Source organism: Macrotis lagotis, chromosome 2 (genome assembly GCF_037893015.1).
Source record: "Macrotis lagotis isolate mMagLag1 chromosome 2, bilby.v1.9.chrom.fasta, whole genome shotgun sequence".
In the NCBI taxonomy this organism is placed as follows: domain Eukaryota; kingdom Metazoa; phylum Chordata; class Mammalia; order Peramelemorphia; family Peramelidae; genus Macrotis; species Macrotis lagotis.
In genome coordinates, this window is record NC_133659.1 from 783169 (window position 1) to 807852 (window position 24684).

General features: G+C 41.8%; 1 protein-coding gene across 10 annotated transcripts in view; it reads left to right on the forward strand.

The window, feature by feature from the left end:
- USP33 (ubiquitin specific peptidase 33) overlaps window positions 1–24684 on the forward strand; it is a 76437-nt gene that overhangs the window by 6346 nt on the left and 45407 nt on the right. The window contains exons 1-2 of one of the 10 annotated variants that reach the window (XM_074221131.1): window positions 13149–13211; window positions 22898–22983. The exons of 6 other annotated variants lie outside the window; for them this stretch is intronic. The gene's annotated coding sequence lies outside the window, so the exon portion shown is untranslated. Of the gene's footprint in view, window positions 1–13142; window positions 13212–13529; window positions 24400–24684 lie in introns of those variants that run through there. 3 more of the 10 variants (XM_074221130.1, XM_074221129.1, XM_074221128.1) reach the window with 3 other exon arrangements.

The window sequence follows — 24684 nt, forward strand, 5'->3', positions numbered from 1 at the left end:
TAAGTTGGGAACTTGTTTTGCTTTTTTTTTTTTGATGGGATCTGCAGTTTTAATGTCTATGTAGAGGTTTCTCCACATTGTGTAGGGAGAAGCTCTCGAAGCTCTGCCCCAGAAGTCCACATCCATGCTTTTTTAGCAGGATGGTTTCAGCAATGTAGTCAGATGCCTTCAACAAGAACAAAAATAGCAGCAAGGTCAACCTCCGACTGTCAATTATTTAATTTGAAAAAGTTACAAGTGAAGACAAAGTAAAAGGGAAATTGATATGTGCAGATGATTGTGCATTCGATGAACCTCTAAGGCTGAGGTGCAACAGAATATGGACCAATTCTCTGCTGCTTGTGCTATTTTTGGCCTGACAATCAGCATAGCCAGCTAGCATTGTGCCATCGGTCTGTGGAACCATCAGCTATAGCAAATGGAGAAGTTTTGAATACTGTGGATAAGTTCAACTACTTTGGCAGGGAGACATGCATAGATCATGAAGTTGCCAGAGCTAGCGCACTATTTGGGAGGCTCCAAAGGAAGATGTGGGGGAGAAAAGGTATCAGATTGACTACTAAACTAAAGGTCTATAGAGCCACTCTATGGATCTGTGAAATCTGGACAGTAAACCAGAACCATGCTTGGAAACTGAATCCCTTCCACTGAAATTGTCTTAGGAAGATTTTGAAAATCACCTGGCAGGAGAAGATTCTAGATACTGAAGTTCTTTCTTAAGCTGAACTGCCAAGCATTCAAACTCTACTAAAGAAAGGACAACTCCGATGGACTGGTCATGTTCAAATGCCAGGAATGTGCTGACCAAAAAGACTTTTTGTAGAGAGATCACCTATGGCAAGTGCTCACCGTGAGGTCAGAAAAAGTGATATAGGGACACTTAAGGTTTTTCTCTTAAGAACTTTGGAATGGATTGTACAGAACAGGAGACACTGGCTCAGGGCCTCCTAGAAGGGTGTACCCTCATCAAAGAGAGTGCCATGCTCTATGAGCAAGGCAGAATGGAGGCACCTCAAAGAACTGTTTAGAGTACCCACCCCAGGGGTTCACATAGACTACTTGTGCCCTATCTGTGGTAGTGCATTCCAAGCTCCTATTGGTCTAATTAGCCGCAGTTAGACATAATAGTACTTTGACCCAAACACAGTGATGTCACTTTGGAGAATAAAGGGCCAACCAGCCAAACAACTTTTCTCCTTGCTCCTACCCTTTTTTCTTCTCTCCAGGCAGCTGGGGTTAAGTGACTTGCCCAGACTTTACACAACTGTCAAGTGTGATAGCTGAGGTCTTATTAGAACTCAGTTCCTCCAGACTCTAGGGCTGGTGCTCTATCCACTGTGCTACCTAGCTGCCTTTTGCCTGCTACTTTTTAATATAAAGAAAACACTTTAAAATTATCCTATAATGAAACCTTGGGACTAATCTGGAAGAACTTTCATCAAACTCTCCACAATCATCAATTCCATGACCAGAGAAGATTCAGGATGCCCTGATTGATCTATCAAGAGCAGATCCCTCTTTCCTCATGCCCCAAAGGTGTTAGGATAAGAGTCAAACCAAAGAAACCTCTATGACTACTTCAGTTAATGAATTACTTGAGTGACTTCAGTTAGTTTCACCTTTGGCCTGCTGGCATGGAGGGAGTGGCCAAAGAGGAGGTGAATGGTTTAAAGAAAAATGATTCTCCAAGAGGGAACTATTATTCTATTTAATAAAGCACTCTGTTAACTAAACTGTTACCTAAATGCTGATTCCTTGCTCATTTCTCCTTCAAAAGTCTGCCAGAGAAAAGTGTCTTGAAGCAGATCAATGCTTGCAGTTAGAATTATTGGGAAGCAACAAATTGTGTCTGGCAGTATTTTCCTACAACTCAAGAGTTCAGTAGAATATTTCAGTGGTATTTGATTGTATTGTATTGTATCTTCATTTATTTATTTTATTTTATAGGGACTTGTTATGGTTCTCTCCTCCCCCTCCCTAGCCTCAGAAAAACTCCCAGATCTAGAGGAAGTGCAGGTAGGTATGAATACAAGAGCAAGATACTCATTTTTCAGTACCATCCACCTATCACATAGAGATTTTGTCTTGTTGCATTTTTATTTTTTAACAAATGAAGGCTCTTCATCAGGAATATTTTTAAACAGGAAGTTTTTTCCCTCAAGTTTATTTTTTAAAGTATGTAGAAGTGAGTTTTTATAGGACATTTTTCAGGGTGTTACTAACATCTATAGCTTTGGACTCTCCTTAGCCAAGGTCTCCAGGAACAATTGGCACTTTGGCAAAATTCAGTTTGCATGATTACATCCATGGAGCCACTTGACACAGTTTTGATCATTGCCAGTTTTTCTAGTCGACTCGTCAGATCAGATTGGATCAGGGTTGGTTTTAAATTGTTCTATGGCTGAAAAAGAGTTCTTCCCAAGAGTAGCGGAAATGTCAACTTGACCATTGTCTTCTTGTGACGGGGAACCTGGCCGCCTCACCTTGAGCCACATGGATATCAGGAATTCATAGTTGGCCAGGTAGCTCAGTCCTTACAAGTGGATGTCAAGGCCTCAGCTCATGCACTTTCCATGGAGAGAGAAATGGAATCCCTTAGGATGTTTTGGCTATATTGCATTTCATGGCATTGCTTCAGGAAGAGTCCTGGGCCCTCCTCAACCACATGAGCTATGCAGGCAGACATAAGTGTTTGCTCTTTCCCTTTAAGTCCACCACTTTTTTTTTTGGGGGGGGGGTTGCAAGGCAGTGGGGTTGAGTGACTTGCCCAAGGTCACACAGCTAAGCGATTAAGTGTCTGAGGCTGGATTTGAACTCAGGTACTCCTGACTCCAGGGCTGGTGTTCTATTTGCCATGACACCTAGCTGCCCCTGCCCTTTCCCATTAGCCAAAAAAAGGTGCGATGACTAAGCCAACAAAGGTCCAGCCCATGCAGCTTTGAGACCCTGATCGTGGAGCTGAGGCTGGGGACATAAACCCTGGGGACCAATACAGAAAGAAAGAAATGATAAAGAAAATGATGATTATCAGGGTGATCAAAGTTACCTGCACAAAAGAGGATCTTCATGAACTGTGCCTTGAAGGAAGATTTCTGAGTATGGGAGTTGAGAACAGAATATAATTCACAGATGAAGGCAGGATTGTGGGAATATATGAAGGCAAGAGATGAAGTATCAAGTTTGGAAAAGGATCCAGGGCAGCAACCTCCTCAAGACTGAGTCTACTCAAGATGGGGAAGACTGCACTCCCTGAGCTGCTGGCCTGCCATGTCCCTTCTTACTGTTTCTTCAGAGTCAATGTTCCTCTGTCAAAGCTAATAGAAATAAATTGCTTAAATCGATCCAGGGAGCTCATCCCTTGCAAGCAATCTCAGTGGACTGGGGCTCTGGACAACAAATTTAGAGAAGAAACACTGCAATCACTTGGGGTACCTCTAGGACCCCAAGGGTAAATGTCACCAGCCTAGCAAGGCCTGGGAGATCTCCCTGCACCAGACTTCTCTTCAATCTATGGTTTTTTTTTTTTGGCAGGAATATCAATGACTCCTCCAAAAGTCCCATTTGTTAGATCTGGTTCAGGGAAAAAACCAAATAATCCCCTCTGTAAATCCACTTCACAGGATATAAACAAATTTCAACTCTGTTGTAACATATTTGAAGTGAGAAGACTAATGTTAGCTCCTCCAGTACTGAGCTGTGGGGCTCCCACTCTTCCCTCAGGAGACACTTGACTGCCTGATGTCATATCAACAGTCAGTCAGTCAGTTAACAAACATTTATTAAGTGGGGGCAGCCTAAGTTATTAACATCTCCACGGATCATAAGCTTTCCCCCCAATGCCCCACATTCTGTACACCATTGGCATATAGGGTAAACACCAATCTCCTTTCCCTGCCAATGAAGGACCACAATAGTATGGCTGTTACCTACTTCTCGCCATTTATTCTATACTATACTATTCTATACTATACTATTCCCTCTGTTTCAGCCAAACTGGACTATGATCCTTTTCCAAACTTGATACTTCATCTCTTGTCTTCATATCTTCCCACAATCTGTGAATTGCACTCTGTTCTCAACTCCCATGCTCAGAAATCTTCCTTCAAGGCTCAGTTCATGAGTCTTTTGTGCAGGTAACTTTGATCACCCTGATAATCATCATTTTCTTTATCATTTCTTTCTCTCTTCTGTCCTTTTCTCCTTCCTTCCTTTTTTTTCATTCCTTTTTTCCCTTCTTCCTCTTTTCTTCTCTTTTTTTAACATTTCTAAATTCCTCTGGTAATGATAATTTCTAATCTGAAACATCATAATATTTTACATGTTTATTAAAATGTTTTGTCCTATTGCTTTTAGACACCATTAATTTACAAGGCTAGTCTACATTATGCTAGAAATCATCCAGAAACCTAGCAACATATCCAGACCCAACAGATTCCATCAGATGTTGAAAGCTAGCTGTCTTTCAAAATCTGAACTAGAGAAGGTACTCTAGATGAGTAAGCTGCCATAGACACTGCCTGGCCCCAAGAGAACACCAAAAATAGAAATGTTTTTTGAGTTGTTCAAGGACTGACAGGTGGACCTAAATTATGAGGAAATCCTTCAATGTTAACAAGAAATACTATTAACAGCAATTCCAGAGGCTCCTCTTGAAGCTTTGTTGAGAAATGGAATAGTAGAATGAAATCTCCAATATAAACTTGACTATGTTTCATTTCTAAAAATCCAAAGTTCAAAAATGTACCCACTATAATGAAATTTCCACAGAGAGACAAGCTGAGGATTCAATGCAGCCTCCTACAATCCGTTGCAATTTCACTTTCACAGAACAGAGATCAATTGTATCCTTGTGAGAATGAGATCCAATGTAGACAGTATGGCTTACTGAGAAGTAATTTTGTAATGAGAGGTGAAGCATCCACACACTTTCTCATTCTCTCTCTTTTTCTTTCTCTCCCTCTCTTTCTTGTTTCTTCCTTCCTGTTTGTTTTTCTTTTTTCTTCATTTGTTCTCCCTAGAGGCCTGATCCTTTTGCAAATCAGAACAGAAATGTTGGCCTCTTCTGTTTTCAACCTGAGTAGCACTGTCTTTTTTCAGGCAGTCTACTTCTCTATCCTGCTCCCAGGGGCTCCAGCATAAGAGTGTTGGTCTAATTGTAGACACCAGATGAGTTTTAGCTCTATGGAAACTCAGAACTCCTGGATTCACGTAATCTATCTGCCTGAGCTTCTGAAGATGTGATCTCCAAAAATTCTGAAGGCCTTTTTGAAGTGTGCTGTTATCTCTAAATTTTTTAATCATTATTTTATTTTGTATTTCCAATTACATGCAAAGATGGTTTTCAACATCCATCCATTTGCGAGTTTATGAGTTCTACATTTTTCTACTACTACCCTTCCCATGATGTTAAACCATATGATAAAAATTGTATATGTACAATCGTGTTTAACATATTTCCATATTAGTCATGTTGTGAATGAGGAATTAGAACTAAGGGGGGAAACATGAGAAAGAAAGAAAAACATAAAAGAAGTTTTAAAAAGTGAACATAGTATGCTTTGGTCTATATTCTGACTCTAGATTTTTGTCTAGATGTGGATGGATTTTCTTTAACAGGTCTCTTCAGTATTGTTCTTGATCATTGAACTTCTGAGAGGAGCTGCATCCATCATTGTTGATCATCTTACAATGTTCTTGTTAATGTGTATAATGTTTTCTTGGTTCTGCTCAGTTCTTACAAGTCTTTCCAAACTTCTCTAAAGTCTGGCCACTCATAATTTCTTTTTTGGGGTGGGTAGAAATAAAACAAATATTTATTAAAAAGATTACAAGAGATAGGAAGGTCTAGGAAGAGAGAGAGAGAGAGAGAGAGAGAGAGAGAGAGAGAGAGAGAGAGAGAAGAACAGCCAAGTAGCTTTGATTGGGTCATGTTCAGAGAAGACTGAGTTGGCCCTGAAGTGGAGTCCAGCTCAGGTTTTTATGTCCTGCCTCTTTTCCCAAGGGCAAAAGGTGCATTTCCTTCCCCTATACCAGATCCACAATTAAATAGAGGGTAAAGCCCAAGGAGATCAGGATACAAATTTTACATTAAACAATGATACTTTAAGAATGGGGAGAGTTCCCTACCAGATCTAAAATTATATTACGAAGCATCAGTCATCAAAAACTGTCTGGTATTGGCTAAGAAATAGAGTCGTGGACCAGTGAAATAGACTAGGTACAATAGCAGGAAACTATTATAGTAATCTGCTGTTTGATAAACCCAAAGAGTCCAGCTATTGGGATAAAAACTCTCTCGTTGATAAAAACTGCTGGGAAACTTGGAAGATTGGAAGTTAGTATGGAAGAAACTTAGATTAGACCAACACCTCACATCCTATACCAAGATAAGATCAAAATGGATACAGGATTTAGACATAAACAATATTATGAGCAAACTAGAAGATCACGGAGTAGCTTATTTTTCAGGTCTATGAAAAGGGAAGCAGTTTATGACTAAGGAAGAGATGGAGAACATCATTAAAAACAAACTAGATGATTTTGATTACATTAAAAAGCTTTTGCACAAACAAAACCAAGATCAAAAGAAATGTAGTAAATTGGGAAACAATTTTTACAACTAGTATTTCTGACAAAGGACTCATTTCTAAAATATACTGAGAACTGAGTCAAATTTTCAAAAAAACAAGCCATTCCCCAATTGACAAATGGTCAAAGGATATGCAAAGGCAATTTACAGCTGAGGAAAACAAAGCAATTCATAGTCATATGAAAAATTACTCCAAATCATTACTTATTAGAGAAATGCAAATTAAAACATCTCTGAGGTACCATCTCACACCTCTCAGACTAGCCAATATGACCAGAAAGGACAATGATCAATGTTGAAAGGGATGCAGGAAATCTGGGATGCTAATACAATGTTGGTGGAGCTGTGAATGCCTCCAACTTTCTGGAGAGCAATTTGGGATCATTACCAAAGAGCAACAAAAATGTGCATACCCTTTGACCCAGCAATACCACTACTGGGTCTATACCCTGAAGAGATTATGAAAAAGGGTAAAAGCATCACTTGAACAAAAATATTCATAGTAGTCCTGTTCGTGATGGCAAAGAATTGGAAATTAAGTGAATGTCCTTCAATTGGGGAATGGCTTAACAAACTATGTCATGGAACACTTTTGTTCTGTTAGAAACCAGGAGGGATGGGAATTCAGGGAATCCTGGAAGGATTTACATGAACTGATGCTGAGTGAGATGAGCAGAACCAGAAAAACACTGTACATCCTAACAGCAACAGGGAGACGATGATCAACCTTGATGGACTTGCTACATTGTATCAGTGGAACAACTAGGGACAAATTTGGGCCATCTGCAATGGAGAATACCATCTGTATCTAGAGAAAGAATTATGGACTTTGACCAAAGAGTATTACCTTCAAATTAGGAAAAAAAAAACCCCATTATCTTATTATGTAATTTTACTATCTCATACTTTATGTTTCTTCCTTAAGGATATGATTTCTCTCTCATCACATTCAATTTGGATCAATGTATACCATGGAAACAATGGAAAGACTAAGACTGCCTTCTGTGGGGGATTGGGGGAGGGAAGTAAGATTAGGAGAAAAACTGTAAAACTCAAATTAAATAAAATCTTTAAAAAAATTATAAAAAAATGGGGAGGGTTCCCAATCAAGATTACAATTATTTCTGTTACAATCATAATTCTCTACTTCATGTCAATTTACATCTCAAGGACCAATTTACATCTCCACCCAAATTCTCTTCATCTTCCCCTGCATTATTCCCCCCTCAATCATTTTAGGACCAGAATCTTCTGCGCCTTTTCAGAGTCCATTTGGAGATGCTAGGGCTTCATTGAGGCAGGGTTCAGGGAATGATTGGCTGGTACAGCTGGCTGGTATCTGCAGAGGCTGGTCTTAGAGCTATAACCAGAGCTTCAGGTGGTTTGAACACTAAGGAGAACCAAGAGTTTGCCAGGCTGTAATTTGGTATAAGAGATTCAGGAAAAAAGACCATAATTCAGGTTTTGCTCATGTAGCTAAGGACAGTGCTCTGGAGCTCAATTCAGTTTCCCAGTCTGGGCATAGAGAATCCCTTAATTGGTCACCAAAATGTAGCTGCTGGCTACTTGGGGTCATTTCTGCCTGAGGAATCATTCAGACTGGGAAAGCATGGGTAGAAATTAAACAAAAAATTATTAAAAAGTTTACAAGAAATAACAGCCAAGGAGCCTTGGCTAGGCCATGGTCAGAGAAGACTGAACTGGCCCACTCATGATTTCTTACAGAACAATAATACTCCATAATCGTTCATATACCATTTGTTCAGCCATTCCCCAAGTGATGAGCATCTTCTCATTTCCAATTCCTTGTCACTCCAAAAAAGAGCTGCTTAAATATTTTTGGATATGTGCATTTTCACCCCTTTTTCATACTCTCTTCAGGATACAGACCCAGTAGTGGTATTGCTGGATCAAAGGGTATGCACAGTTTAATTGTCCTTTGGGCATAATTCCAAATTGCTCTCCAGAATGGTTAGATCAGTTTGCATCTCTACCAACAATGCATTGGTGTCCCAATTTTCCCACATCCTCTCTAACATTGATCAGTTTCCCTTTCTGTCATTAGCCAATCTGATAGGTTTGAGGTGGAACCTCATAGTTTCTAATCAATAATGATTTGGAGCATTTTTTCATAAGATTATATATAGCTTTATTTCTTCATCTGAAAACTTCCTGTCCATATCCTTTAACCATATATGAATTACATAATGATTTGTAACCTTATAAATTTGATTGTTTTTTCTATATTTTAAAAATTAGTCCTTTGTCAGAAATACCAGTAATGAAAATTGTTTCCTAGCTTTCTACATTCCTTCTAATCTTGGATGAATTAGTTTTATTTGGGCAAAACCTTTCTAATTTACTATAGTTGAAATCATACATTTTGCAATTTGCAATGTTCTCTATCTCTTGTTTGTTCATAAACTCCCCTCTCTATAGATCTGACAGATAGACTCTTTCATGCTCTCTTAATTAGTCTGGAGTATCACCCTTTATATCTCAATCCTGTACCCATTTTGATCTTACTCTGGTATAGGGTATGAGATGGAGTCTATACCCACCAAGGGGGAAGAAATTAAAGTAATAATTTAGAGCTATTTTGCCCAACTGTATGCCAACAAATCTAACAATATAAGGGAAATGAAAGCTATCCAGATTAACAGAAGAGGAAATAAAATACTTAACCCCATTTCAGAAAAAAGAAATTGAAGAAAACATCAATGAACTACCCAAGAAAAAGCTCTCCAGGGCCAGGTAGATTTTCAAGTGAATTCAACCAAACATTAAAGGAGCAATTAATTCTAATTCCATATAAGCTATTTTTAAAAATAGGCGGGGTTCTGCCAAATTCCTTTTATGATACCAATATGGTACTGATTCCTAAACCAGGAAGAACCAAAACAGAGAAAGAAAATTATAGGCCAATTTCCCTAAAGACTTTGGATGCAAAAATTGTAAATAAAATATAGCAGAGATTACAGCAATGATCAAGTACAATTTATATCTTGTATACTAGGGTGGTTCAATATTAGAAAATCAACATAATTGGCCAAAATAACAAAATTAAAAGAAATCATGATTATCTCAATAGATGCTGAAAAAATACAGCATCCATTCCTATTAAAAATGCTAGAGAGCAGTGTTACAAATGGAGTTTTCCTTAAGCAGCATCCATCTAAAACCATCAGCAAGTATTAAATGTAATGGGGATAAGCTAGAAGGATTTCCAATAAAATAAGGAGTGAAATAAGGATGTCAATTATCACCACTACCCTTCAATATTGCATTAAAAATGTTAACTTTAGCAATGAGAAGAAAAGAAATTGAAGGCAATAAAGAAACAAAACTTCAACTCTTTGCAGACCATCTGATGGTATAAAGAACCCTACAAAAATCAGCTAAAAAAACCAATTGAAACAATAACTTTAGCAAAGTAGTAGGACATAAAATAAAACCATATTCATCAGCCTTTCTGTATATGATCAATAAAGTCCAAGAATAGAAAGAGAAATTGCATTTAAAATAACTGTAGACAACATAAAATACTTGGGAATCTATCTCCAAAGACAAAGCCAGAAACTATATAAATATAATTACAAAATACTGCTGATATAAATAAAATCAGATTTAAACAATTTTTAAAATGTCAATTGTTCATGGTTAGGCTGAGATATAATAAAAATGAAATTCTACCCAAATTAATTGCTTATTCAATGCCATACCAATCAAAAAAATATTTTATAGTTAGAAAAAATAGTAAAAAATTTATCTGGAGTGACAAAAAGTGAAGAATATCAAGGGAATTGGGGCAGCTAGTGGCAGAGTTGACAGAGCAATGGTCCTGAAATCAAGAGGACCTGAGTTCAAATTGGACCTCGGACATTTAATGCTTACTTAGCTGTGTGACCTTAGGCAAGTCACTTAACTCCATTGCTTTGCAGACCCCCCCCCAAAAAATCAAGGGAATTAATGAAAAAACTGCAAAGAAAAATGACCTAGCTGTACCAGATCTACAACTATATTATACAGTGAAAGTCATCAAAACTATCTGGTACTGATTAAGAAATAGAGAAGTGGATTGGTGAATTAGATTAGGTACAAAAGGAACAGTAAAAAATAACCATAGTAATCTACTGTTTGATAAGTCTAGAGACTAGCTTCTGTAATAAGAACTCATTATTGGACAAAAACTGCTGGGAAAACTGGAAAATAGTATGATTTTCTCTAAAAGTTTCTAATACTTTTGGTTTGAAATGACCATCTTTTGTCTTTCAGCTGATTATTTAGGTCAGGTGGGAAACTGATCCCAAGAAGCAGACCAATACCCTTATATTTTATAATTCTCATATCTAAATCATTTGGGTTTAAAAAAAAATCTGTTGGTCTCCTGCATTTGGGTTTTCTAATATTCAATCAATTCACTTAGATTAACAACTAATAAGCCTACTAGTTCATCTCAAACCTTGAACTTTTTTTAATTAAAGATTTTATTTATTTTGAATTTTACAAATTTTCCCCCAATCTTACTTCCCTCCCCCCAAAGCAGTTTGTCTCTTTATTTCCATGTTGTACATTGATGCAAATTGAGTATGATGAGAGAGAAATCATATCCTTAAGGAAGAAACAAAAAATATAAGAGATAACAAGATCAGACAATAAGATATCTGGATTTTTTTTTCTAAATTAAAGGGAATAGTCCTTGAACTTTGTTCAAACTTCATGGTTCTTTATCTGGATGCAGATGTCAAACCTTGAACTCTTAAGATGATTACATTCCTTAGCTGGATTTTGGGAGTAACATCTACTTCCACTGGGCTCTACTGCCTTAAGGCCAGGTGAGTTAGATTTTACTTCTTCTCCTGTCTTCTTTGTACGCTTAGGGAACTTGGGGTATCTAGGATCTCTTTCTATGGTTCCAGGTCTGATGATGTTCCTTCATTTTAAGGGGTAAGAAAAAAGAAAAAAGATTCTCCCAATATGGCCAGTCCAAAGGAGGCTGCCCTTCCTATGTGGCAAGGAATGCAGAAAGCCCCAGTATTGTAGGGATGTGCTGAGGACCAGTCAACTCAAACTGGGTCTTCTGTGTATACACGTATGATGTGCACCTCTATAAATACATGCATGCATGGAAACATACATGTATAGAAAACACCCTTCTTACCTAGTGAACACTCTGGTAAGAGTTTTTTAAAAAAAATGTAAAAAAGCTATTCAGCCAGGGGAATGGGTCCCATCAAGTGTATGATGGTGTATGCAAAGTCATACAGTCACGGTGCACCACATGGGAAAAGGAGAATGGAAGGGCCCTGGGGAAGGGCATGCCCAGTCAAGGGATGGAGCAGGGCCCCAGGGCACGCACGCAGCCACCTGGGGAGCTTGCTTCTGGGAGGCTTTGAGAGAGAAATGGGCACAAATGCTTAGAGGAGCCTGCCCCCCGTCCCTCTGGAGGCTGGCATCTGCTGCAGGGGGATGCCCTCCTGGGCCCGCTTTGCTTTGCTCAGGCTGGTTCGCAGACTGGGAGAGAGGCTCCCGGGATCAGCAGTGATGCCCGGAGGGCGCAGAGGACTCGCGGCGCGGGCACGGTGGGCGTGTCCCCCCTTTCCCACGCCAGCGGAAAAGACACGCCTCCACGCTCCTCTTACGCGTGGGGCGGCTCGCTGTCCTTCCCTCCGCGCCCCCCCCCCCCCCCCCCCCCGTCCGAGCGCGCAGCGCCCCGGGGCCCTCGTTGCCCGGCCCGGCCCGCCTCCGGCTCGCCCGTCGCTCCGCTGGGCACCGCTGGGGCCCGGCCTCCGCGGGCCCCCGCGCCCCTCAGAGAGCCGGGCCCCAGGCCGCGCTCGGGGAGGCGGGACCCGGGAGCCGCGGAGCCGCGAACCGCGAACCGCGAACCGCGAGCCGCGCCCGCCCCGCCCTCCCGGCCACGTGCGCCCTCCTCCGGGAGGCCGTGTGCGCCTGCCCAGCAGCCCGGGGGCGGGGCCGCTCCCTCCCCTCCCCCTCCTCCGGGAGGCCGTGTGCGCCTGCCCAGCAGCTAGAGGGCGGGGCCGCTCCCTCCCCTCCCCTCCCCCTCCTCCTGGAGGCCGTGTGCGCCTGCCCAGCAGCCCGGGGGCGGGGCCGCTGCCTCCCTCCCTCCCCTCCCCCTCCTCCGGGAGGCCGTGTGCGCCTGCCCAGCAGCCCGGGGGCGGGGCCGCTGCCTCCCTCCCTCCCCTCCCCCTCCTCCGGGAGGCCGTGTGCGCCTGCCCAGCAGCCCGGGGGCGGGGCCGCTGCCTCCCTCCCTCCCCTCCCCCTCCTCCGGGAGGCCGTGTGCGCCTGCCCAGCAGCCCGGGGGCGGGGCCGCTGCCTCCCTCCCTCCCCTCCCCCGCCCCGCCCCGCCCCGCCCCGGCCTTGGCCCGCGGCCCCGGAAGGAGGCAGGCGCGGCGGCGGCGGCGGGACGGCGGCGGGACGCTACGCGACGAGACGGGACGCGGGCCCCGCCGTGGGCCGGGGGCCGGGGGCCGTGGCCGGCGCTGGAGGTGGGGCCGCGGCGGCGGCGGAGCGGGGCGGCCGGAGCCGGGGCCGGGGCCGGGGCCGGGTCCGGGGCCGGGGCGGGCCTGCGGCTCCCGAGCGGCCGGGAGTGCGGCGGGGAGCGGTGAGCCGGGCCTGCTGTGTACGGGGGCGGGAAGGCCGGCGGGAAGGGGCGCCGAGCCTGGGGAAGGGGCGCAGCGGGCAGCGCAGGAGGGTGCGGGGCACACGCGAGTACAGAGCCTGAAGGCGATGACGGAGCCCAGGCGCCGCGGGCACCAGGCGAGCCCAGGCGCCGCGGGCACCAGGCGAGCCCAGCCGCGGGCACCAGGCGAGCCCAGGCGCCGCGGGCACCAGGCGAGCCCAGCCGCGGCCCCTTTCCCGCCTTGCACAAAGAAGCCTGAGCGGTGCCCGCTGCTGCCAGGCCGCCCAGGCCGCAGGCCAGCCGCTCCGGCAGGTGCAGCACAGAAAGGAATGCCACAGACGCTACGAGAAAGAAGAATTGCCCCCCTCCCCTCAACAAAGAAGGCTTTCCAGGGAGGTCTGATACGGAGGAAAATGGTTTTGGATTTTTACAAAAATTTTGATTTTTTTTCACCAAATACTTCCCAATTACATGTGAATTTTTTTAACATTTTTAGTTGAATTCTAAATTCTCTTTCTCTCCTGGCCCTCCTTCCTCTTTGAAAAGGCAAGTAATGTTATTTTGAATAGACACTGAGCTCATGCAAAAGATATTTTCATATTAGCCACGCTGCAAAGGTTAAAACATCCCCTCTTTCCCCAGGAAAAATAAAGCTGCTTCAGTCTGCACTCACAAGTTCAGCAGGTTTCTCTCCAGAAGGGGAGAGCATTTCCCATCCTGGGTCCTTTGGAATTTTCTCGGGTCATTCTCTCGATTAGAGGGCCGCTTCGCAGTGGGTCTTATAATGTTGCTTTCGGGGCAGCTAGATTGCACGGTGAAAAGAGCACGGTCCTGAAGTCAGGAATTCCAGAGTTCTGGCCTCAGACTCTTAATCGCTATGTGACTGTGGGCAAGTCACTTCATCCTGACCGCCTGGTGTCCTGGGCCGACTCTAGTCATCCCAATTCCTATCTGGTCACCGGACCCAGATGGCCCTGAAAGAGAAAGTGAGGCTGAGGACTTGGCACAGCCCCTTTGGCTCAAATCCATTTCTGCTACCTGTCATGGCATCACCTCCTTGATGTGACAAAAAACTTAGTATTGTGCACGTGCTCTGGGTCTGCACATTCCAGTTTCCATGGATTCATACAAGTCTTCAGGTTTTTCTGAAGCCATGAAAGACAATTTTGGTAATAAGAATAGGGTTTTTTTTAATTTTCAAGTTTAATAAGGGAACATTTCCATATACAAAGGATAGAAAAAGGAAAAGAATGGAACAGGGAAGGGGAGGAAATAGGGGATCAGAAGGCAACCTCTGTCCAGGTAGCTTCAAACATGGGGCCTTTACTATAGCCTGTGCAAGATAGATGAGATTATTTATACCTGAGAAAGTGGGGAAGTGGAGGGTTGGGGAAGGATCCTGACACCTGGCTGGTGATGAACCTGTGCCCCAGGTTCTCATTCTCCAGTCTCTGCTTATACCAGTCAGGGAAAAGCAATTTAGAGCAATGTTTCTATAAACTTGAATTAGAGGTCAATCCTGGAAACTCCCCAGGCCTGTCAGTGGTCTGGAGCCACAATTCTTCCCCTAAGAAACAACTCAAAGCTCTTTAGGAGCATTTTCCAGCCAATCCAGTTGGCCTCCTTTCTGGAGGAAAGCTCAGTGAAAGCATGGACTTGGGACCGCCAAGGGGTGCTGTAGCTCTTAGAGGGTTGGGCCAGGAGTCGGAGGACCTGGTCAGGACAGGGCCACCCTTACCTCTGTTCCACTTAGCTACCTCCACAATCAGCTTTTGTTTTATCCCATCCCAGTTGAAGGCAAAAAAACTGGAGGCCCCAAACCCAGCCTCTCCTTAGAGGTCATTTCTTTGCACTTAAAATGACAGCAGCAACAAAAACCTGCCCACAGGGAGGTGTAAAGCAATCTGTCTGTGGCAGGGTTGCTGGTAGGTCCTCCCTCCTCCCTCTCAGCCCAGCCTGGCCCTAGGATGAGGATTCCATGCCGGCTTGGATGCAGATCTCTCCAGAAATCTGGCCCAGGCCATCCCAGCTGTTCTGGATTGATGGACCACACTCGGGCTTTTCTCTATTTCTCTTTCCTCTGGGGTCTTGTGCTCATATTGGAATCTGTTGTCATATTGATTGTGTCAATGTCTGTCTCTGCCAGCATTATCTTTTATCATTTTAAACCACCTTTGCCAGTGTAGTGGATGGCAGGTGTAAACCTTAAAAATATAGGGTTAAGATAGCACAACAGAAAATACAGGCTTGACCTAAAGTTTTATTCTTTAGGATTTACTGTAAACCTGTATTGGAGGCAGTGTACACTGTCCAAGAATATCCACAACATAAGAGAGAGCGGAATATTTATCCAAAAACAAAGACTGGGAGAGATCTTTAATGTTCTTGGTGGCCTGACAATGAAGGTTGGATTTGAAACATGAGGGCAGGACAAGTTTTCCAGCTCTCTAATCATTTGTCTTCCTGAGTTTGTAATGAATCTGGAGGAGACTTTGACAGATGTGGACTTCTTACTCGGTGACAAAAGTGCTTGAGATTTGAAGCCTGAGGACTATACAGAAATGGTCTATTTACCAGGAATATAGTTTTGAGAAACTTCTACTTTGATACATGTTAGTAGTAAGATATGGTTTAGTGTGCATTTTTCCAATTTATAGAGCTTTGGAACAATTCCTAGTAACTTAATGAAGCTCTTCCCATTTTGCAGATCTTCAAGAAAAAAGAAACATCTGTTAATTTGTATTTAATTCTTCTCCCATATTTTAAGGGTTTATTTCCTTTTAACTGTCAGATTAGTTGTACTTTTGGAACATATTTGTCCCCTGTGCAGGATAGACTGAACCAAAGTCCAGGTGACCATTTCAAATTGTCAAATTTTAATAAAGATTCTTTTGTAAAGTTGTTCTCATAAGAGTTTGAGGTCAGATTTGAATTCTGGAATTCCTGACTTCAGGACTGGTGCTCTTTTCACTGTGCAATCTAGCTGCCCCAACAGCAACATTTTAAGACCCACTGTGAAATGGCCCTCTAATCAAGACAACGATCCAAGAAAATTTCTCCACAAAACAAAAGCTGATTTTGGAGGTAGCTAAGTGGAACAGAGGTAAGAGTGGCCCTGTGTGGGATTGTGGATGGATAGACTTACCTGTCTCTTGGTGTGATCAAGCAAATGGCCTTCTTTGATGACTGGTGACTTTAGGACCAATCAGGGACCATTTTTTATTCATTATGCTGAAAATGAAATTTTCCTTCCTTTCTTCTGGAGTTCTCCACCTCATGCCATTGCCCTGGGTGGATCACACTAAGTTTCAAGGTATATTTGCTCAGACTTTTGAAGTTTCTGCCCTAATGAGAAGCAACAGAGGCAAAACAGGGGGGACTGTGAGCAATGGGATCACCCTAAATCACTCTATAGATTGCAATGAGATTCTGCTTTCATGTATGGAGTGTGCATGTCACAGCTAAGGACTAATGCTCATTCCTGTATTTTGCCCACTCTAGTTCTCACCTATTTGAACTCAGGATGGCATAATTTGGGGGATGGGGTCCAGGGGTTGGAGATCTCAGACTTGCCTGCCCCCTTTCCAGTTATCTGGGGTGGTGGTTTGAGAAGCTTCTTGAAGGGTTGCCTGAGAAGGGGAGGTCTGGCTAACAATTAGAACCATCCAAAAAATGACTTTGTGGGGCTTTTCAGAAGCCTCAGTGGTTATCTTTCATCATTAGGAGAAAGTACCCACATCTCTGCTGGGTATCGTCTGACTCTGTCTCCTTCTTTAGACTGATTTCACATGTGTTTTAAAGTTCCAGTCAAAATTCTGGCCTTCTCACTGTTCCCTGGGGCATAATAATAAGGGTGTAACCCTTAAAAATACATGAACCATTTGTGCCCAACCTGGGGTAGAGCAATTTGAGCTCGTATTGGTCTGATCCACCACAATCGGACATGCTGTCATTTGTCTCAAATGTAGTGATGTCATTTTGATCTTCTTTGATAATGAGGGACAAGAATCAACCAACCAAACCTTAAGAATATGGGCTAAAAAAATAGCAGAAAATAGAGGTTAGACATGAAGTTTTATTCTCTAGGATTTACCATAAGCCAAGATGGCTCGTAAACCTATAGGGGAAGACCGGCTGTCCAAGATGATTTCTCCAACAGAGAGGGAAGGAAGAAATTTTTAACCTTCCTGGAAGGTCCATCTGTTAAATTGTCTGTTGCTTGTCAAAAGCTTTCATCCTTCTCCAATACTATCTGATGACTTGTTGTGTCTTCCTGACTTAGGGCAGGACAAATTTTCCAGCCACCTGACCATTTGTCTTCCTGAGTTTATAGTTAACATAGAGGAAGATAGCCACAAGTTTTGACTTTTTACCTAGTGGCAAAGGTGACTGACACTTGAAGGCTGAATACCATCCAAAGAAATCAGTCTTTTATCAGTAATAAGAAACTTAATATACTTTGACATTCCTTCATTTTGATAAAAAATGCTATTATTATGTCAGAGATCAACTAAGGAGAAGAAAAAATGAGGGCTATATTGGAGGGAGAGATAGCATCTTTTGGAGACTTTGGGTTGCTAGAAGAATAGGCAGGCAACTTAACATAAGGTCTGTCCATTGGGAGGTATAAGGATGGATGATGCATTTACAGAGTCAAAGGGCAAGTTACAAAGATCAAAAGAGTGTAGTCCCTTTTGTTTAAACAACCTGTACAATTAAGTTTAAGAGGGAGAAAGTGAACAATAACATAAAATTCTGGTCCATCTCTTTATTCTGGAGCCATCTAATGTACTTATTTCTAAATCTTTGGATTCTGTTAAAGACCAAGCTTTTCCAAGTACATTTAGGTTATTTGTAGACATATTCCTTTTTAGTAAAAGAAATATCTCAACTCAAATTTTTATCAGGTCAAAAATTATGATTTTGGAACCTCTTAGATCATGGAAATTACAATTTGATTTGCTAATTTCATACAGAAATCTTAGTTAAAAATAGAAAATTTGAGAATCAGACCAGTTTTGTTCAATCTAGTTTTAAAAGATGCAGTTTTATCCTTCGCATTATCATCCCCCCCCAATTTGGAAGATGCTGTTCCACTAACAAAAATTAACTTCTATAATAATAAGGTTTCTATTACAAAAATTAAAAATTAATTTTTTTCTAATAAACTTGAGGTTGTATCATGGAAATTTGATAATTATTTTTAGAACAGTGTATTTAGTAGGTGATTTAAAAGAACAGTTTTAATCTTTTACCCATGTTTAAAAAAATTTAGCTGAAAATGGATTCCCCTTTAAACATATTAAAAGAAAAAAAGGTGTTAAAATTGACCACAGACCATCCATCTCTGAATATACTTAGCTGACTAACATTCCATGCACATGGTGAATTGTAGTTCACAAACTACCTTTTCGACCTTAGAAAAATTTCTTTTCCTGCTGAAACAAAGTGTGGCTAGCTTGAAAAACCTTCCTACAGATTTTTATCTTGAAATCTTTTTATTAGTTTAAACTTGATTTACAAAGGGAAAGATCTTTGTGCAGTTTCTCACAGAAGTAAAATTACTATATCTTTAAAATGCTCTAGCATAGAGCTAGACCATGAAATCTTGAAAATAATGACATCCTAAATTACATGATAATCTGCTATTGCCCAATAATTTTAAATTAGTCTTTTTAAGCAATTAAATCTAAGAACCAAACAAATAAAAGAAGTAATTCATGGTTTAGAATTTTCTTTTCATTTAGACTAGGCTAAGAAATGAACTCAGTTGTCCATGGATCTTATTTTTTCCAAAGGTTATGCAAGATAAACTCTTAGATTAACAATTTAGCATTTTAAGTTTTATGTGTGTGTGTGTGTAAACAAAAACAGTTAAGATCAGAATAGGATTTTCAGCTTTCAGCTTTTATTCTGAAATCAAAAGTTTGATTACTCCTGAGAGCTCATCAAACCAATACTATGCACACTTTCATGATGATAAGATTCAGTCTACTGCAAACATAAGCATATCCTAACCCATTTCAGATCTGTGTTTTACACTTCCAGAAAGATTTCATGATATAGCTTTTGAATTACAATTCTGAAATGTAACATACACATATACATATGTAAACACATATACACATACACATGTATATTTTAAGTTATCTTAAAAATCAAATTACAAAACTTTTAGATTTCAAATTTCAGATATTCGAATCACAGTCAAATTATGATAAACACAAAGCAACACAGCACATTTTAATTTATTTTTTGATATTTTTATTTTACCATCTGTATGTCACGAAAGCCTTTCTACATTCATCCACTTGCATATTTTTCCGTCGCCATCCTTTTCCATCTCTCCCAACAGGCAAACAGTCCAGTGAAAGTTGTACATGGGCACTATGTTCAACATGCCCACATATTAGTCATTTTTTGTATGAGGAAAGAAAATCTTGGGATAGGATGGAAAAACATAGAAAAGTTTTTAACAAAGTGAACACAGTATCCATTCATTGTGTTTTTGTTTCTGTTTTTTGTCGTCCCCCTCCCCCAGGTGTGGATGGCATTGTCCATAACACATCTCCCATGGTTCCTGTCCTAGCTCTCTGAACTGCTGAGAGGAGCTGCATCTGTTCCAGTTGATAACTCAAAGTGATGTTGTTAATGTACACAGTGTTCTCTTGGTTCTGCCCCTTCTGCTCAGCATCAGCTCCTGTAATTCTTTCTGTTCTTCTCTAAAGTCCAACCATTCATTGTTTCTTTTAGAAAAATAGTATTTCTTAACATTCACATAGCATAACTTGTTCAGTCATTCCCCAGTTGAAGGGCATCCTTTCAATTTCCACCACTAATAACAAGAGCTGTTATAAATATTTTTGAACACAGTGCAGCACTTTCAAGTCTCTTTCTGTCCAAGGCATTTTCCAAATTTTAAAATAAAATTTTTAAAGTGGATGGAAGTGTCTTATATAGTCAAGAAGGTGGGGCAGGTCTTCCAACATTCTGATTCTGGTCTTCCTGAGTTTGTAATTAGCCTAGGGGAGATACCCTGGAGTTGCACCCTTTTACCCAGTGACAAAGATGACGGAGATCAGGAAGATAGTTTGAAAAATTACTTCCCTTTTGACAAAGGGCACTGTAGCCACACTGTCAGCATCTACAGGGCTTTGAGGATAGCACCTAGGTCACCAGTGAATAAAACCCCCTGGCCTTGGGCTCAGGAGTTCAAATCCAGCCTCAGACACTTAGCCATTTATGAGCTGTGGGACCTTGGGGAAATCACTTCCCCCTGCTCTCCTTGCATCCAGGGCTATCTGCAATTGTCTTGATTCCTATCTGGCCACTGGACCCAGATGATGGAGGAGAAAGTGAGGCTGGGGACTGAGCACAGCAACCCTCTCCCCCCACTCAAATCCAGTTCACTTGCATGTCATGACCTCACCTCCCTGATGATGAAGAAAGGACACAAGCCTGGCTGAAGTTCTGAGTCAGTCTGAGATGTGCAGAGGAAGGTGGCCTGAGGGGAGGCTGACTTCAGAGGCCAGCCTGGCCCCTGTAACATTTTCAACCCTTGAACTTTTCTAAAGTTAGGCTTTTGTTCACAAACCCAGTTTTTCTAAACAGTCATCACCCTTGTAATAGAATTTCTGCCTTCTCATTGTCAGTGACCAGGAATGGGACCTCTCTGCAGGCATTTAGACTTTCAGAAAGGAGTCATGCCTGTGACTCTGCCATTAACTTCACAGATACCAGGAGCTTGGAAGCATAAGTCTTTAAGCACTCCCCAGGAATCAGCTCCAGACACAAGCAGGTGAAAGGCCAGTTGTCTGTCCTCTGGTTGGGCCATAGCCACAGCTCAGAGCCTTCTGTGCTCTTCCCCTCCATGGTCCTGCTCCCTTGAAATGGCTTTTTCTATATTTTGTAGGAAAACAGTTGATTCTTCTCCCTCTGCTCCCATGGTCAGTTTTTTGAAACCAGAAACCATTTGGTTTTGACTCTTGTACACTCAGGGCCCAGGGGCATCGAGTAGATGCTATCGAAATACTACTGAAATCAGAAGAGGGCAGCCTCCAGAATGGGCAGTGCCAGGCTCATAGGAGTCAGGGGAAGGAGCCGAGTTGTTGATCCTGCCCAATGCCTGAATGCCTTTCATGTGGAAGAGAGAAAGGATTGGTTTTGTTTGTCCCTAGAGTCGGGTTCCTGGGATCTTGTTTGTTTTTAGGAAATCCAGAACTTGGATGAGAAAATGAGTACTTTATTTTTGCTCCCTGAATGGAAATGGAACATTTTCTTTCAGTGTCATTTCAAAAAAGGTGAGTCAGTTAGTAACCATTTATTAAGCCTTTACCATGTGCCTGTCACTGTGCCAAGGGCCAAAGAAGCAGAAGGCCACCTTGGGCCCCCAGGACCTCTCATTCTTGACAAGGAGGTCTGAGAGACAGAAAAACTAAGAGGCTCTCCAAAGGGGTGTGTTGGACCCTGTGTGGGCATGTGCTGGTGAGGTTCCTTTCAGGTGGGATCCTGGGATCCCGTGACCTCAGCCAGGCCTGTAACTCCACAGTGCCTGCAGTCTGGAGAGTGAATCCTGAGAAGGGTTTGGGAAATGTTCCCTGGGAATGAATTTGAAGGCTTTGAGGGGAAGGGGATTATTGAAGGAGTCTGTATGGGAAAGCAGCCTGAGGTAGGGTAGTTCCATAGTAGTTTTGTGTTGTGGAACTGCATAATGACTGATAATGGCCTATGCCCCGAGACCTTTAGAGGGCCAGGAGGGGGCTGACCCCCAAATGGCCCTGCTGGCAAGGGAACTCTCACTTCATTTCCACTTTTTCCTTCATAGTATTAATGTATTTCTTTGCCCATCAGTCTTGTAAAGAAAAATTTATCTAGGGTGTGGTTGACCTTTCTCCAGTCTTTTCCCATTTCCTTCTTGGGATCAACTCATAAAAGCTTGATTGTCAGAAGCCATCCCTGAATCCCATTACTTACATGTGGGCATTTGACCTTCTAGATCTGTAGTCTGGGCACAAGACTGGCTATCTAAAAATCAGTATAATTGATACTGATTTATGTGTCTTTCTTAATGTTGAGATCAAGTGTGTCACTATATCACAGCCTTTATTTCTCATCAATTTGTATAGTTAGTCATCCTCATGTGAATCTGATAGCATCATCCAGGTGCTTGAATATGTCATGGACTTATAGTTAAAATAAACCTGAAACAGTTAAAAAAAAGCTTAATTTCCTCCAATGTATAAGCATGGCCCCAGGAGTATTAATTGAAGGGCCCAGGCTTCTATACCTTTATCTGTCTCTAGCATTTGTGGACACATGAGATCTCATAGGTTTACTATGTGAAAAAGAGTGATGCTCAAAATATTTTCCAGGGAACTCTCAGGGGCAGCAGGGTGGCTGTTCTCCACATTCCTGGATGGCAAATAGAACTGTTTAAATGGACATAGTGGATTTTGGGGAGCTACTTTTTTTCCTCTTAATTTTTTTATCACAAGAGACAATTTTCGGGGCAGGAGGGGGCAACTGAAGGGCAGAGTAAGGCAATAAAATAAAACAAGGAAGATTTTTAATAATTTTTTCTTGGGCTAGAAAGTGAATGAAATGAGTTTCCGAATGATCACAGATGTCTACAGCCTTCTCATCTCATTTTCATTGGCTTCTTCCCATAGGTAGAAGTGAACCTTATAATGGGGATTTAGAAGAGGCCAAGACCTTAGGGTTTACAGTCCAGTCTCCAGCTCTGAGAACTGAGCTGGTAAGTGGGCATCACCTTTCCTTTCAGCTGCAGCTGTCCACCACAGCCTGTAGGGTCCATAATACCTAAGCCCAACATCTTTTGACCAACAAAGCTAAGATTGATCTTATTGAACACAGGTTTTTTTTGGCTTTTTTTTTGCAGGGCAATGAGGTTAAAGTGACTTGCCCAAGGTCACACAGCTAGGCAATTATTAAGTGTCTGAGGTTGGATTTCAACTCCAGTCATCCTGACTCTAGGGCCCTTACTCTATCCACTGCCCCACCTAGTTGCCCCTCAGGCTACTTCTTGATGAGCAAAGCAGAGCCAGCCATTGGGAATCTAAGTTTGCATGATGAACAGAATTTAGGAAAATTCAGTTCATGTTGAATAAGTAATAATTGTTTTTAAATCATAGTTTGGAAAATTCTTATTTTATGCCATGTGCAAAAGCATTTAAAAGGATGACTATGAACTAAAAGAAAAAGTTGATTGATATAATTAGATTTTATTGCACAATTATAATTTACGACCTAAAGGTTAGAGATTAAATAAACACAAATCACAAATTTGGAACTCTCACATGAGGCATCACTTCCCAGATCTCCTTGTCCAACACCCCCCCTTTTTTCCTTTCATAGTTTATTTTATATTATTACAATTGTGAAAGTAATCAAGCTCCCCTCCCCACAAAAAAAAGATAGAGACAGTGTGAGAGAGAGGGAAAAAAGTGTACTTTAGTCTGTGTTCAATTCCTGTGGCTCTGTCTCTGGGATGAGTTGCCTTTATCATAAGTCACTCAGAGAAGTTGCTTTGATATCTTTTCCCACAGACACTATTACTAGTTATATTTCCCCTCCATTCTGTTCCTCCCCACTCTCATTTATTCTGTTCTCTCTCTCCCCTTTCATTTTGGCCCTGTCCAAAAGTGTGATGTATCTGAATACCCTCTCCCACAATCTTCCTTCTATTACCTTCCTTCTCCCTATTCCCCCTTATCCCATCCCTTCTCATTTTTCTCTAGGGTAAGATAGATTTCTATACCCATTTAAGTGTGTATGTTATTTCCTCTTTGAGCCATTTCTGATGAGAATGAACAACCTCTCTCTCTTTCTTGAGCTTAAGGCCCACATCAGTTCCTACCTAATGAATGAAAGAGTTTCTAACTTGACATAGCTAGGACTGAACTTATCATCTTTATCCTGTAAAATATATTGATCTTTTCATGTTCCTTTTTTATCTGTATTTGTCTTCTCTCCTTAACCCCACAGATCTAGTTGGTTGCTAAATGCTGTGTATTTTCCCTTCACATTGAATGACCCCTCTAGTTCAGACCGCTCCTAAGTAATAGCCCTCTAATTGACTTTCCTCCTGAAGTCTTTTGTGCTCCCCTTCAGTCCATGGAGCTCCCACCAAAGTGATTCTCCTAAAGTGCAGGTAAATAACATCCCCTCTCACATATATTCCCAATTACATGTAAAAATAATTTTAGTATTCTCTGGAGAAGTCAAGCCATTTGATATAGATTATACATGTACCACCATGCAAAATCTTTCCATGTGCACTTAAAAAAATACATAGACCCCTTAAAATAAGAAAAAGAAAGTTAAAAAAAAGCCTGCATTATATTCTCTCAGCTTTTCCTGTGGAAGTAGATAACATTTTTCCTTATGAGTCTCTTGGAAATGTTTTAGATCATTATATTACAATTGGTCATTGTAT